Source organism: Numenius arquata, chromosome 5 (assembly GCF_964106895.1).
Source record: "Numenius arquata chromosome 5, bNumArq3.hap1.1, whole genome shotgun sequence".
NCBI classification, from domain to species: Eukaryota; Metazoa; Chordata; class Aves; order Charadriiformes; family Scolopacidae; genus Numenius; species Numenius arquata.
In genome coordinates, this window is record NC_133580.1 from 25,038,839 (window position 1) to 25,053,114 (window position 14,276).

The following is a 14,276-nucleotide window of genomic DNA, read 5'->3' on the forward strand; positions in this document are numbered from 1 at the left end:
TCTGCTTACACCATACAGGGACTTAAAGGCCTGTATATGCGTAGTAACAGTTCTACAAGATGAAATGCGGCTGTATAAATAAAGCAAGGGAGGTTTGAATAAAATCCCACATAGTTTTACTGCATGAGCAATGAAAGATTGGAAATGACAAATGGGTTGACAACTGGTGTGCAGTGCATAAATAGCATTATTTATTTACTCAGTCGTGTTGGAGTAAGTGAGATGAGGCTCTCGCTGGCTTTTTGAGAGAGTTGTCAGAGTATTTGTAAAGGCCACAGGATCAAGCCCAAGCTCCTGGCACTGGCAGGTAGGTAGCCATTAGCTGGAAAACAGAATCATCTCCTTCCCAAGCTGTGCGGTTGCAGGGAGGGACAGATGAGATGAGCCTGGCTGGGACAGAGGGAATTTCCTAGTGGGTCAATATTTTAGGGTTTGCCTGCCAGTCTGTTTGCACCAAGCTGTTTCTCCGCATTCTCCATATGCTTCTCCTGGCTAACTCAGTATACTGGGGGGCACTGGCTATTTATACACAACCCTTCAAAAAGCCTGGAGTGAGATGAATGCTGTTAAATGCACTGATGATATAAGGAAAAGCCTCATCTTCTCAACATTTGAAAAGGAATTGACTTTCCATAGATGCACTGAGAAAAAGAATGAAGACTTTGGATGCCACCTGTGACTTAATAAGCAATCTTGTTTACACTGAGAAAGAAAATAAAAAGCTGTCAGTTGCCTATTATTTTAACTACCTTCAGCGTTAGCAGTAGTGAGTATATGGAGAGCGTTTTTAGCCCTGAAGCTGAGCTGAGGTGTCCTCATCCCTGACTGCTTACTCTCCAGCACCTGAGATACCGTTCACCACTGCTCCTCGTTACAGCCGGGCTGCAAAATGGACTACCCAAGTAGTGCAGGATTTTAAGTCACCACAATTTTAGTGGCATTACGTGGAACTGAATGTATCATTTTTTCCATTGCTGCTCTTGCCCATACGTTACTTGGTCAAATATTCACCAAGCCAGACAGAAGCAGAGCCTGCCTGATACTTTACTCTGGCGGTCCAACATACACGAGAAAGCTCGGATGCTATTTTCAGCCCCTACCAAAATGCTTCCTCGATTACTGAGAAAAAGTGGAGCCAATTGCAAAGAGAAGAGGTTGGACGTCACCACTGTAGGGGTGTTCTGCTAGCGGATAGGAACTAAGGGTTTACGGCCATCCGTGGAATTAAATCCAGCTCTTTCAGATCCTGAACAAAACCTGTGATGCTGAACTACTGCAGAGAGCAGGAACAGAATAGGTGCAAGGGATAAGGGTCGCCAGACCAGTATGTTTGGCACTGCTGGTCCTGATGTGGTGCAGGAGCTTCTTGTCATTTTTAAGCCTGGGAGGTGTCACCGCATCATTAACAGTTAATTTCTGTGAGTTGTTGAGCTGATGCAAGGGCCCTGTGTCATGGGGCTGGGGAACACACTCCTTGGCGGCCCCAGGAGACTGTGGCTGTCACCTCTGCACCCACATCTTCATCTTCTTGAGAGAATAGGGAGCTTTATAAATATAAATGTTAATGGGGCACATGTGGAATTAGATGTGGCAAGAAAGTCTAGTAGCAGCTTTATTGTCACAAGCAACCAACACAGAGTTCAGCAGGACCAAAGGCCAGTTGGCAAGTTCCCCCTTGGCTGGGAAACGACAGGAGCTGGTGTGTGTTCAGAAGTCATTTTCTGGCCATGGTGCCAGTGCTGAAGAACTGCCCGACCATGGCCTCTGCTTGGTAAGGGACCCTTTTTGGGTTTTCTCCCTTATGGAGAAGAAATTTTCCCATAACCTACCCAAAGCTTCCAGGGTTTGTCTGAGAATCTGCAATCAGTTCAGTGAAAGTCCAGAGGGTCTGGGCAGCTGGTGAGTGGTTTTGTCCAGCTGATGCAGTTTAAGCTCTTGCTTTCGTTGCTTGTACAAGGCTAGAGGCACATTTTTCTCCCCAAAACTGGATCCTCTGGTAAATCAGAGGAGGAAGGCTGTTTGTGTGGTGGCAGAGAAGAGGAGGGCAAGATGAGGGTTTCACAGAGGAGGGTGGTGAGGATGTAGTTGATCATCCTGTAGAGGAGTTGGGCACAGTTTCAATGGATGAGTGTAGCTGAGTGTGGGTCCCATGTATGGGTGGTCCTTTTTATTAGCAATGTTTTAAAATCTTAATGCTCAAGGAAGGCTTTAGGGAGTCTCTTTGGTGATACGAAGTGGTGAAACTCTTTGTGTGTTTTCTTAATAGGGGGGTATCCTTGATTGTACACTCCTGCTATCCAGACCCTGTTAATGGTCAGTGGTGCCTGGAAATGACTTGTTCACCCCCTGAATTCACTGGCGCGTGCATCAGACCTGCGAGGAGGAGCAACTATACGGGCAGCAGTATGTTGGGGTTTTTTTGAAGGGACAGGTTGCTTTTTTGCTTCTTGCAGTGAAGAGAATAGCTGATGCCTTCCTTCTGGCAGGGCTGAAATATTCATGGACCGAGCTCATGACATGGTTCGGAGTGGACCATATTGCCCAAATATAGTAGGTTTTATAAGGTAACAGGGCAGGTCTCAGCTACGGTCCTGTCCACCTTGGTGGTGGCTAGCAGAGCGAGCTAGCCTGACGCGAAGAGAATTAAAGCATGAAAATATCCGGTACCTTCTTATCCCTCAAATGCAATCAGGAGGAATGTGGTAGCGGGAGCCACACTCTCTTGGGAAGCCCTGCTGCCAAATTCGAGAGCTTCACATGGCTGTAGCAGTGTAGCTCCGTGTCATAAAATGGAGGATTTTATTTGCTTTTATTAAGTAACAGAAGCTTAATTAAGTTTCTCCTGAACGTAATAAAGCGATACAACTGAATGTAGGTCAGTCCCAAGTAATTGTTTCACTGCTTTAGTGGCTGTTTAACTGATGCTCAAGTGTTAAATAAGAATGCTGAAAATTTTTAAGTTTTTTATTTTTTTCTTGTTTTAAAGGGGCTAAGTGGCCTGTTTCTCAGGGGACTGTGTGGCTAGCCTTGGCCCTTTGAACCTAATTAATCAATGGCGAGGCTCTCTGAGTGCTGGCTGTGGAATGCTCTTTAATTGCTCACTTGTGCAGTCATTTGTTTTGTTTAACCTGTGACGGATTAAACTCTGCTATAAAGGTCCTTGCTTCTGTCCTAGAACAACTCCAGCCACGCAGCAGCAGGCTCCCGGCTCAATTCCCGACCCCCCCAGGGATGCGGGAGGGAGAAAGGGAGGGATGACTCCCCCTGCTCCCGCTCCCCACGGCGCCTGGACCCGCTGGCATTTTTACAGGTCTCCCCCATCGCTGTCAGTGAGCTTCCCAGGGCTGCGCTCTTGGCAAAGGGAATATCATTAGTTAATACAACCCAAGAATTCTCCAGATATCTCCCTCACTTTCTTTCATTAAATATGAAACTTTAGAGACAGAAACTGTAATGATTTTCTGTGCATGTGTGTAATACTGTACGCTCCATTGGGACCCGCTAGCATCCCACGTCTCCGAACAGCTGTCAGGCGGCTCAGATTCTTTTCCAAACTGCCAGTCTCCAAAAATATTTCCTCCTTGAGTATGGAATTTCGCCCCTGAGTCAGAGGGTCTGCGCAAAGCGATGTCAGGATTCGGTGACAAAGTCAAGGCTGCCAAAACATTAGAGCCAGAAATAGGACCGTCCGTAGCAGTTGTGGGGAGGGCGGGGGGGGGCAGGACTGTGAATTTCCAGGCTGCAGCTCCACTCTGCCTTTGCTTCCGGCCCCAGTTAATTGTTTTGAGACAGTGTGTTTCTTGTAATGCTTGCCATTAACATTTGAAAGAAAGCTAGATCATTTTAAGATGTTTCAAAAAGGGATGTTAAAATTTATCTTCCTTTTTATTAGATCCACTGCACCAAGACACCCAGTGGTTTTAGAAATGTAAGTAATGAAAGGCAGAGAACAACTGTGAACTGTAGAAATGATTTATGGAGACATCTGATGAATTTATCCTGTATCTTTACCCTTTCATCCATCTCCCTGGACTTCAGCTAGTATGTCTAAGCAGCACCAGACATATTTTAAAGTTGACTTACCAGAGACATGCTCCGTGCTCTGGAATGTGGATTTCCCAGTTTCTGCCCCACCTAAGGCTCCCGTGCAATCCCAGGCAGGCGTGTTTTTTTTCTGCAGAGCTATGTGGGTTGGATTACCAAAGTGGTTAGGCACTCTGCGACACAGCCTGGCACTGAAAAACGCGTAATAGCCAGCAGCCTCACTGCTCTCCATGAGAACCAAGGAGTCCCAGGCCATGCTCAAACAGCTGGGACTTTTTTGTAGCTCCTCCAAGAAGAACCATGCTCTTTGGAAAAATTTAGCTCCAGTAGGAGACAGAGCTTTTCTGTAGAACTTGGCCTTTGAGTTTAGCTCCCTCAAAGAAAGCTTTCTTATGTACAGTGAGCTTAATTCTGTGAGTACAGCATTAGATAGGCTCTGTAGTATGAAATAGTCAATCCTCCGCTAACCAAGTATTTTCTGCATCTCAACAAAGAAGACTTGTGGTTTTGCAAAAAGCCCCGTTGCTCTCTTCCTACCAGTTGTTGAGCCACAGATATTCAAAGGCTGTTTTCCTATCGGACTTTTTTCCCAGGATAGTCTTTTTAGCCAAATCTGTATGTGTTTAACCCTGTATTTTAAAATCAGATAATGTATGTGTTGTGGTTTCACCCCAGCCAGCAACCAGGACCACGCAGCCGCTCGCTCGCTCCCCTCAGTTGCATTGGGGGAGAGAATCGGAAGACTAAAGTGAGAAAACTCATGGGTTGAGATAAAGAGAGTTTAATAAGTAAAGCAAAAGCTGCGCAGGCAAGCAAAGCGAAACAAGGAATCCATTCACTGCTTCCCGTGGGCAGGCAGGTGTTCAGCCATCCCCAGGAAAGCAGGGCTCCATCATGCGTAATGGTTATTTGGGAAGACAAATGCCATAACTCTGAACGCCCCTCCTTCCCTCTTCTTCCCCCTGCTTTATCTACTCATCATGGTGTCGTATGGTGTGGAATATTCCTTTGGTCAGCTGTGTCTCCCCCCAGTTTTTTGTGCAGTCCCAGCCTGCTCATGGGCAGGGCGGTGGGAGCAGCAGAGAAGGCCTTGACTGCTCAGCAGCAACCAGAAACATCAGTGCACTATCCACACCTCTCTCATCCCGAATCCAAAGCGTAGCCCCACACCATATGCTGGCAAGAAAGTTAACTCCGTCCCAGCTGCAGCCGTGACAGTATGTAAGGAGCAAGTAGTGTTCCTTTCAGGATGGTGACCAGGTAGGGTCACCTGGGCAGGAGAAGAGCTGGTGGGCGTATATAGCTGAAAACTGAGATAGATAGACAGACAGACAGACATGCAGACAGATGCATATGCTGGAAACTGCCCCAGGAGAGACAAGTGAGGAGGGAATGGGGTGGTGGGAGAGCGGGGGCTCTGACTTCCCCCAGCCTAGAGCTGAGCACAGCCTGAGGAAGCCTCGCTGGAGCTGCTGGAGAGATGCTCTCAGCAATGCATCCCTCCATCCCCTCCCATGCTGTGCATGCAGCCACAGAAAGTTCAGTGTTACGTTTAGACGTTTTGAGGAACTTCACAGTGGTAGTTTCAAGTAATATATCTAAGATTAGGCTTTTTTTTTAATCTGTTGTGGGTTTTTTTGATTTGCCATTTGCTTCCGTATGTGCTTTGGCTGGGCAGCGCTGGGCTGGGCTGAGTATGAAGGGTTTGTGGCACTGTGCTTGCTCCTGAGCTTAGAAACAAAGTGCAGACTGCCTTTATTCAAGCTTTAGGCTGAAGATCAAAGAGGCAGAGTTGGCTACACTGGAATAAAATTTTTTAAAAAGTCCCTTTTGAATATCAAAACCATATTTAGTTCATTTCAAGATTATTTTTTGAGAAAGTTTTGTTTGTTTCTGATTACTATTTGTACTGCTTTAATGCCTGAGACACAGGCAAGAGCCAAAATTCCTTTGCACAAGGTGCTGGACGAAATTGGGTGTCATTGACAGATGCTGTATTAATAGCATATGGCCCTGGCAGGCTGTTTGTTTTACTTACTAATATTATCTTTTTGTCTGAACATGATGCTAAAGGCATAACCTGTCACATGTTGATCTTAACGTCTCACTTGTTTGGGAAGCTACCCCCCTGCCAAGAGGCTGAGGGGTGATTGCTTCCTTAACTAAAATCTATGGATCTTTACTTAAAAATCACCTCGGTATCGTGCCATTGGCAAGAGTGACGAAGAGAGATGTTGCTCTGGGTTTTAGAAACAGTGCTGCATGGATGCCTTCAGCTCACTCCTGAGTTTATCAGGGGGTTGCCCAGCTTTGACCTCCCGTGCTGTTTGGACATAATCGTTTTTGTTGCGTTCAGTCATTCAATTATTATGTCAAATTTGAGATGGAGTGCAGTACAAATTATTTTGGCCCAAAACCTTTCTTTAACCCTATTCACAGAGGTGAAAGACTAATATATTAAACCTGCCAGCCCATGAATACGCGTTGCTTTAGCCCATTTAGAGACAATGTTCTCTAATCTCAGTTTTTCCTTTTGCAGGAATCAATCAGTGGCTGGGACAGGGGCATTGGGTGGTGACAGTAAAAGGTAGTATTGTGCTTATTACAGGCAGCGTAATTCTTTGTACTTCTTTTTTTTGTTAATATATTTAAAAGATTTCTAGATGTTTGCATTCACACTTGCTTTTGATCAGCCAGTGCTGAGCAGCAGGCTCGTACCTTGCAGTGCTACAGCGCTGCAGCAGCTTGGTGTCTTGCACAGCATCAGCTCCTTCTGCTTCGGAGTTGGTGGGTAGGTAGGTAATGGTAGACCGAGGGTCTGAACACACTTCGGAGTTGTTGTAGGGAAAATAATCCTTTGTCACTTGCTCTGGCTATCCCAGCTCTGGGGTGCTGCACTAAAGAAGAAAAATGGGCTTTAACACGCATTGGCATGGTTAAAATGGCATTGAAGACAAAGTAATGTGGAGCGCCAGCTGAAATTCAGCCCAGACCTCCCCTAGCCTTTAGTTTGACCTCCTAACCCAAATTAAAAGGCAGATTGTTTTCCGTTCACAGTTATTTTAACTAGTGTGTACTCTGGCTAAACTGATGAGCCTTTTATTGGTTGGTTTGTTTTAGGTGTTTACTCTTCTCTTCAGATATCCTGTCAGTGTTTTTTAAAGTGGATTTTTATTAGGGTGCTACAGAAGTTTATGGATTTGGAAGAAGGAGAGTACCTGTAAAAGGGCAGATGTAGTTCTTTAAAAGATGAGCTTTACAGCCTTACGGCTTGCCTGATTTGGTTTTCAGCCTTATGGACCAGTATCCACTAAAAGATGTTAGACTACATTCCAAACCTGCCTTGTTTGTGTCCTCAGCTCCTTGCAGCTGGAGCAACACCATGCCTGCTTTGGAGCGGATCTGTTTTCTGCGCTGACCCTAACCTTGTGTCTGAATATACCCAATGGCTCGGACAGATTGTTGTTTTGTCGTTCGTGCAGTAACGATGAGTGTTTCTTCCGCCAGGCTTGCATTGGGGTTCCCTGTCGCCACAGGGATGCTGTGCCCAGGCACGTTAGCACAAGGCACTGGCAGGTTTTCCTGCTGGAGTGCATATTCCTTGCCTTTGGGGATTTAATCTCCCCCCCCTCACTGTGTTAATCGCAAAGAGATGGGACAGAAAGAAATCCAAGGAAACTATAAAATGTAAGAGACATTACATGATGAAGCACAGAGGAAAAAGCTTTCTTTCCTCGGGGGACCCTCATTTGGAGGGTTATGATGAGCCAGGGCATCCACAGTGGCAGGTCCTGCCCCAGCCCTCAGCTTCCCCATCTGGGGAGTCCCTGGCAGCAAAGCAGATGCACTGTGTGAAGAGGAGCCCCAAATTGCCATTAAGTCTGAAAAATCTTGTGAATTTGCTGTTAAACGCTTCTTGTTAAATTTTAAGGGCCTTATCAATGAGTTGAAACAGCATAATTACTTTTTCTTTTTGCCTACGTAAAACTGGTATTTAAATTATTTCCAGAACCTAGTTTCCATCTTGCTCCCAGGCTCTCTATAATATATCAAGATAGTCCCCTCAGTGACCTTTGCAGCTCGGATTTGGTTTGGCTCTGCAGGATTTTTCTGCTGTTTGGCTGGCTGGGATTTTGGTGTGGTTTTGGTGGTTTGTTTTTCTTCAATTTTGCTTTAATCAACATAAAAGAATAATCAGAGGAGTGAAATGGGTTGAGGCTATAGAAAAAGGACTCTTCCCCCCCCCCCATCAAACATAGTAAGATTTTACAATAAACATAGCAGTTTAAGTGTATCTCATTGGCATATCTCCCCAAAGGCGCTTGGTGAGGCTGCAGTCGGAGTGCTCTGCCTCTCCTTCTGTTAGTGTGAGCCCATAAGCAGCAGCCTCTCTGACAGCTCTAGCTCCTGGATAGATAATTAAAACCTGTCAATAAAACAACAGAATGCAGTGTGTAGCGGGACTCGTCTGTGCTAGCATTAAACACCGCAGATAATTATATCGTAGCAGAGGTTGGGAAGCCAGCTTCTCTGTGCTCTGGAAGATCAATAAAAAGGCCCATTCATAATGAAGAAAATGTTAGAGAGACTGGATTTTCATCTCCCTGTCATTAGATCCTTTGCTTTTAAGGTTTTGCAGAGGCAGAAAAAGATTCTGTTCAGGAATTCTTTGTTTCTGGAAGCTAAACAGGCAGAGGATTTAGCTTCGCTTTTGTGCAGCACATTATTGAAAGCAAATGTGCTGAACCAAAGGCTTTCCTTAGGGCACGCGGTTCTGTTCCCCCCTCTCCACCCTCCACCGCCTCCCTTCTCTGCTTGCTTGCTTTTTTCCCCCTTCTTTTCCCCACTTATTTGCAAGCCATCACATTAACTCCACTTACGAGTGAAATTTCTCTTTGCTTCCTGTTTACTTTCTCCAGGGCATTAATTTTATTTTCTTTTTTTTTTTTTTTTCCCTCTTGGCCCTTCCTAAAGGGTTGATTTGGAAATACCACATATTGACAGGGGAAAACCCACTTCTGGCTGACTTATTTGCTGTGACAGCCTCTTTCTTAAAGCAGTCATCCAGAGAGGGGATTTTTGTGTTCCAGAGAAGGAAAAGGATGTCTTGCAGCGTTGCGTGAAGGATAATGAATTAAGTCTGTCTCTTACTGTAAAGCCATTAGAAAAGTGATACGGACCTTGAGAAGGAGGCTCAGCTATTGATGCCTTGGCTATATTCGTGTGCCTAGGCACAGAGTGGGTGCCTTGTCTTTGCAGAAAAAGACGAAGTCTGTGTAAAGGAGGTGTTTCAGTTGAGGGGGGAGGGAAGGAGCATCTTTGTTTTTTGGCAGCCGGCACTCAGGAGCGCAGCTGAGGGGGTTTGGTTGGCATGTGTGGGCATTAAGAATCCCTTCTTCTGAGTTGCTGTAAGTAGAGGGTGGCAGCGTCTGCCAGCAGGGTTTGTTAGCAGCAGTAGGGGAGGTAAAGCCTTAGTGCTTTCCGTACAAATCAAAGTTCATGTAGCCTGAAATTTTCCAATCTTTGGGGTATTTAAGAGCCTAGCCCTGGACTCTGAGGGTCTGATTGCCAATTCAGAGGGAGCGGGTGGCTTTGCCATTTGTAGTGGATTCCAGTATGCCATGTCCACAGGAGCTCCCAGCCACGGTGTAACCGAAGGCTCTGCCTCAGAAGGGCTTGTCTCTAGAGGATAAGGGCCAGGAGGAAGAGGGTGTTTTGGGGATGAAGTGGATGTTTGAGCCTTTAGGCTTGTCGTGGACCTGTGCACAAATTTCTGGTTGCTCTTATTCTGGCATCCCCAGCGTGACAGGTGCCTGCCACTGTTGTTTTGGCACCCATTTTTCTTGTCTGGGGCAAATGGTCCCCACTTGGATGGGGAGCGGGAAGACATACTGGTATCGAGCCTGCGATGATTGATGCTGAAAGGTTTTTCTTTGGGATTGATCTTTTATTTTGTGCTGCCTTTTCATTTTTGTTCTGGCAAACACATCGCCCCAGACACGTCTAGCCTGATGCTGTTGACATGTTTGTGCTATTAAAGTTTCTGGAAAGGCCTAAAATAAACATCACCTGCCAAACTATTATTCTTTCCTTTCTTTCTCTTTTTGGTAAATATATCAACAATGTCAGGATTGGAAAAAATCAAAGATGTCAGAGCAGGAATAAACAGCTGTTTATGTCTTAAAGTATTTCTGCCTTACTATGACAAGACGACCTTGTCACTTAAAAATCATAAAAATGTTGCCAGAGAGAAGGAATGGAAATTTGCTGAACGGAAATGAAGTTTTGGTGTTGGGTTTTTTTAGGCTGAACTGAGAGTTGCAAGCAGAGTTGAGCCCTGCAGCTGGTTCTGAACTCAAAAGCTTCCTTCAGTCCCACTGCTATAAATGCAAAACAAATGCCACATGAATTATTATTACTGTTTCCCATTAAAACTCCTGAAAGTCATTTTCCACTGGAACTGGGAGAAGTCCTGCAAAAATAATCCATGTTTTCTGTTACACTCTATGTGTGACACTGAACTGACACCTCTCTTCTAGTATAAATATTTTTCCACATCTGAAAGACAAAACAAGTACCTTAATAAGTGGGAATAAATGTAGCTGGAAAGAAGTCATAAAGAACACCTTTTTTCCTTTTTTTTTTTTTTTTTTTTCTTTTTCTTGTGACTGGGACAATTTTTCCCAGGAGGTAATTTTTCCTCTCCAAAAAATGTATATGAATAACATGAACTTCTGTTTATGAGATGCTGGGTGCTTAAAGGCTGCTGAATATCTCAGACTGATTTTTAGGAGAGTTTGGGGTATTCTGTTCTCCTGAACGTACAGGAATGTATGTTGCTGTCATTCTCTCAAGTCAAGGTGAAAATGCAGATCTCAAGTCATGCTTTAGTTTCTGCTCTCTTGTTCGGTCTTGGTAGGCATCTGCACCTTGGCAAAGTGGATGTGAGATACAAGCCTTTTCATTGAGCACACTTTGCACCAACACAAGCTTTTACAGAGGAACCCAGCACTGGCAAGTCACGTTTTCCATATCTTGCAAAATGGGAAATGCAGCAGAGCTTTTTCCTTGCTAGCCTGAACGCGTGGCAGCGTGGTGAGTTATTTCTGGTTAGCTGTGTGGACGCTGTTGGTCCAGACAAAGTGTCTATGAATCCCGGCAGCAATTATGGAGGTGGCTCAAGAGGTGCAGGACCTCTGAGAAGCAGGCTCTGTCTTCACCTGCCGACCTTGCAGAAAGAGAGGAATGACTGCAGGTAGCTTTAAGGACTTTGAAATAAAACAAACAAACCCCAAACAACAGGATGGCTTTAAATTCCTTGTCAAGTGCCTGATAAATGGCAATAAGGGGAACTAAAACCACTTGAGTGGCTCATATAATTCTTCCCTGTCTCCAGAACATTTGCCTTAAAATGTTGTACAACTAATAAAATGGAAACTGCTTTTTTAATAGGCATAAAATTGTCTCCCTGGTGCACCAAATTTACAGATTCCACCCATAGTTCTCTTGTTTCCTCGGTGTCAGAGCGTATAGAGAATGAGAAAATACCCTGAAAGGCCAGGGGTTTCTTAGGCAAGTTGCAGCATGAGGGCAAGGCAGGGGAAAGAGAAGTAGTTTCATTTGAAGGAGCTGATGAATCCGTGCTAGAAATGAGGCACTTGTCAAAAGGTGTAAATTAGAGGTATGGAAGGGTGTAAGAAAGATGAGTGCAGTTTTCTGGAGTACAGGTATGCTAGAGCCAGCGACGCGAATGGTTCCTGCCCTGTTGGAGGGGAATCTGGCAAGATGCAGAACTGCTGTTCCTAGTGGAAAGCCAAGGGACCTGGGTGGCATTTCTGCAGTTGTCCTGTAGAAGAGACAGATTTATACTTGAGCTGATGTGGTGCTGATTCTCACCGTGAATTGTAACTCCAATAGTTAGTAATGGTCTTCCTTCAAGAAAGAAGGAAAAAAAGCAAAGAAAACAAAGCAAGAAGAAAAATAAAACCAATCCAACTCTAAAGAAACCAAACAAAACCAAAATAAAAACAAGGGTCCTTATTGCGTTGGCTGGAATTGTCAATACCCAGCTTTGAGCCTCACAACTTGCAGGAGTTTGGAGTGAATCTTACTAAGACCCAAGCGCCAAGAAATCCCAAGATTCAATGTATAATCCCATGATTTACAAAGTTGAGCTCATGGGCTGGTTTGCTGGGAACGGAGTAATGCATGTTTACAGGGATTTCAAGGCTACAGATGCATCTTCTTTTACACATCTCGTTCCCCAAATCTCACTTCTTGTGTATCCCTTAGTGTCCCCTGGGCCTTCAATTTGTCTGGAAAGAAATATGACAACACTGAAGGGACCAAGAAGTTGTTGTGAAAGTTGGAAAACAGTATGAGCAAAAGAACAGAAACCAGGGCCTTGACGATGAGTGTTTTTTACTTCTTTCTCCCCTTAAAACGTGATATCTGACTTTAATAGCTGGTTGAAGAGGTATTAGTTTTTTTCTAAGATTTTTAGTCCAAGTTTCCCTCATCCCTTAAGTGTGCTGGAATGGAAATCTGCTTGTTTAACCCTTGGGTGATAAAAGGAGACTTGAAATGCGAAATGCCAGACACAGTTTTACTGCCCATATGAAATGAGTGTGAAAAGGAGAGGAGGTTGAGTTTTTCTGGTTTTGGTGGGGTTTTTTGGGTAAGAGCCCCCTTTTTGCAAATTGTGTGAGGTACCGACACTGCATAGTATTTAAGCTTTTATTTGGGAGTTTTTCATTTGGCGTTCTGTTGTTTTCCCCCCAGGGTGGCACTGGCAACTTGATCTCATCTTCTTTTGAAGTTTATGTGCTTGGTAGGCTCAGTGCTTTGCCATCACCTGATCCAGGGACTTGCTAGAGTTGTGGGGGAAAGCCCGTACCAGCACCCTGCATTCCCCACTTGTATCCCCTTGTATCATGGTGCTTTTACTCCAGCATGCACCTGGGGAGGTTAAAGCTGGAGTTCACAACCTCTGGCTTCCAGACCAAGTTTTGAAATACTGTTTATGAACCTGGAGCTTTCTAGGTTGCATGTGTTCACTTCTGCTTTCTCTGTCCAAGTTTTTGCATAAAACAGAAATGGCCGCAAGGAAATTCTTGGCCATTCAAAGCAGATGCTTCCTTACAGACAGAAAGAAAGAAAACACGTGCAGATGAACCCTAAATGTGGCTGTTCCTCCTTCCAGTTCCTCATAATTTCAGATCGTGACTCGTGATTTTGAAACGTCTCTTTGATCCATTGCTCTTATTCCATGTAACGTGGCCAGCGCTGTCCCTGCAGCCAGAGAGACTATCGATTTAGGCCAGTGCAATTGCTTTTTGAAAGGCACATTGAGCCTAGTAAAGGATTTTTGTTGAAAGTGAAGTTTTGGATGATGATCAAAAGCCTATCCTGGAAGACTGCCCACTCACACGGTCCAAGCTACCTGTGATATCCCAGCCAAGCCACCTGTCTGTAAGTAGCAAGGGTGAGGACAACAAAGTTATCCTTTTTGTTAATAGTTTGGGGTTTTTTTTGTGTATATGATAAAACTAGTCACTTGCTGTGATAACAGTCATCTTTCAACTAGAACACACGAGAACGTCCCAGCCTTCTGGATTATCTGTTATCCAGCAAAACAGCCTGATGAGCAAGCGTATCGGCTCTTATTAATCTTTCCATAAAATTAAAGAAATTATGGAGCTTAAGGCAGTCACAAATGAATCAATTTTAATTTATGGGCTCAAATATAATCCTCATTAAGGCTGACAAACTATAGCCTCAGGTAAACATGAAGCATTTTCACTGCAGTGCTAAATGAGTTCTGCACTGGATGTCACAGCTTCTGCCAGAAGAGCGGGAGGGTCAGGGTCACATCAGAGGAGGCAGCATCTTAGAGAAAGTAAGTGGTATTGCCCTTAGGAGGTTTCCTTTTGGCATGAAAAAGCAGAAAAATCAAAGACTGATTTCTCTCTTTTTTTTTTTTTTTCTTTTTTTCTTTAAACAAACAAACAGAGGGTTTTTCTCCATAGAACCACAGTTTGCTAAGTGGTTTTGCATCCCCGAAATACACAAAAGTTGCACGTGGAGGTGGTTGTACCACGAAAGCACAAGCAAACGTTGGTTTCCACCCACCCACAACTCAGCCACCCGTGGACACGAGTCATATGTGGCACAGGGAAAGCCATCTCGCAGGACCCGACCTGCCTGTGTGTGCTCTTAACCTGCGAGACAGT

General features: G+C 44.7%; 1 protein-coding gene across 17 annotated transcripts in view; it reads left to right on the forward strand.

Moving 5' to 3' along the window:
• ADGRL3 (adhesion G protein-coupled receptor L3) overlaps positions 1-14,276 on the forward strand; it is a 288,036-nt gene that overhangs the window by 43,920 nt on the left and 229,840 nt on the right. The window lies entirely within an intron of this gene.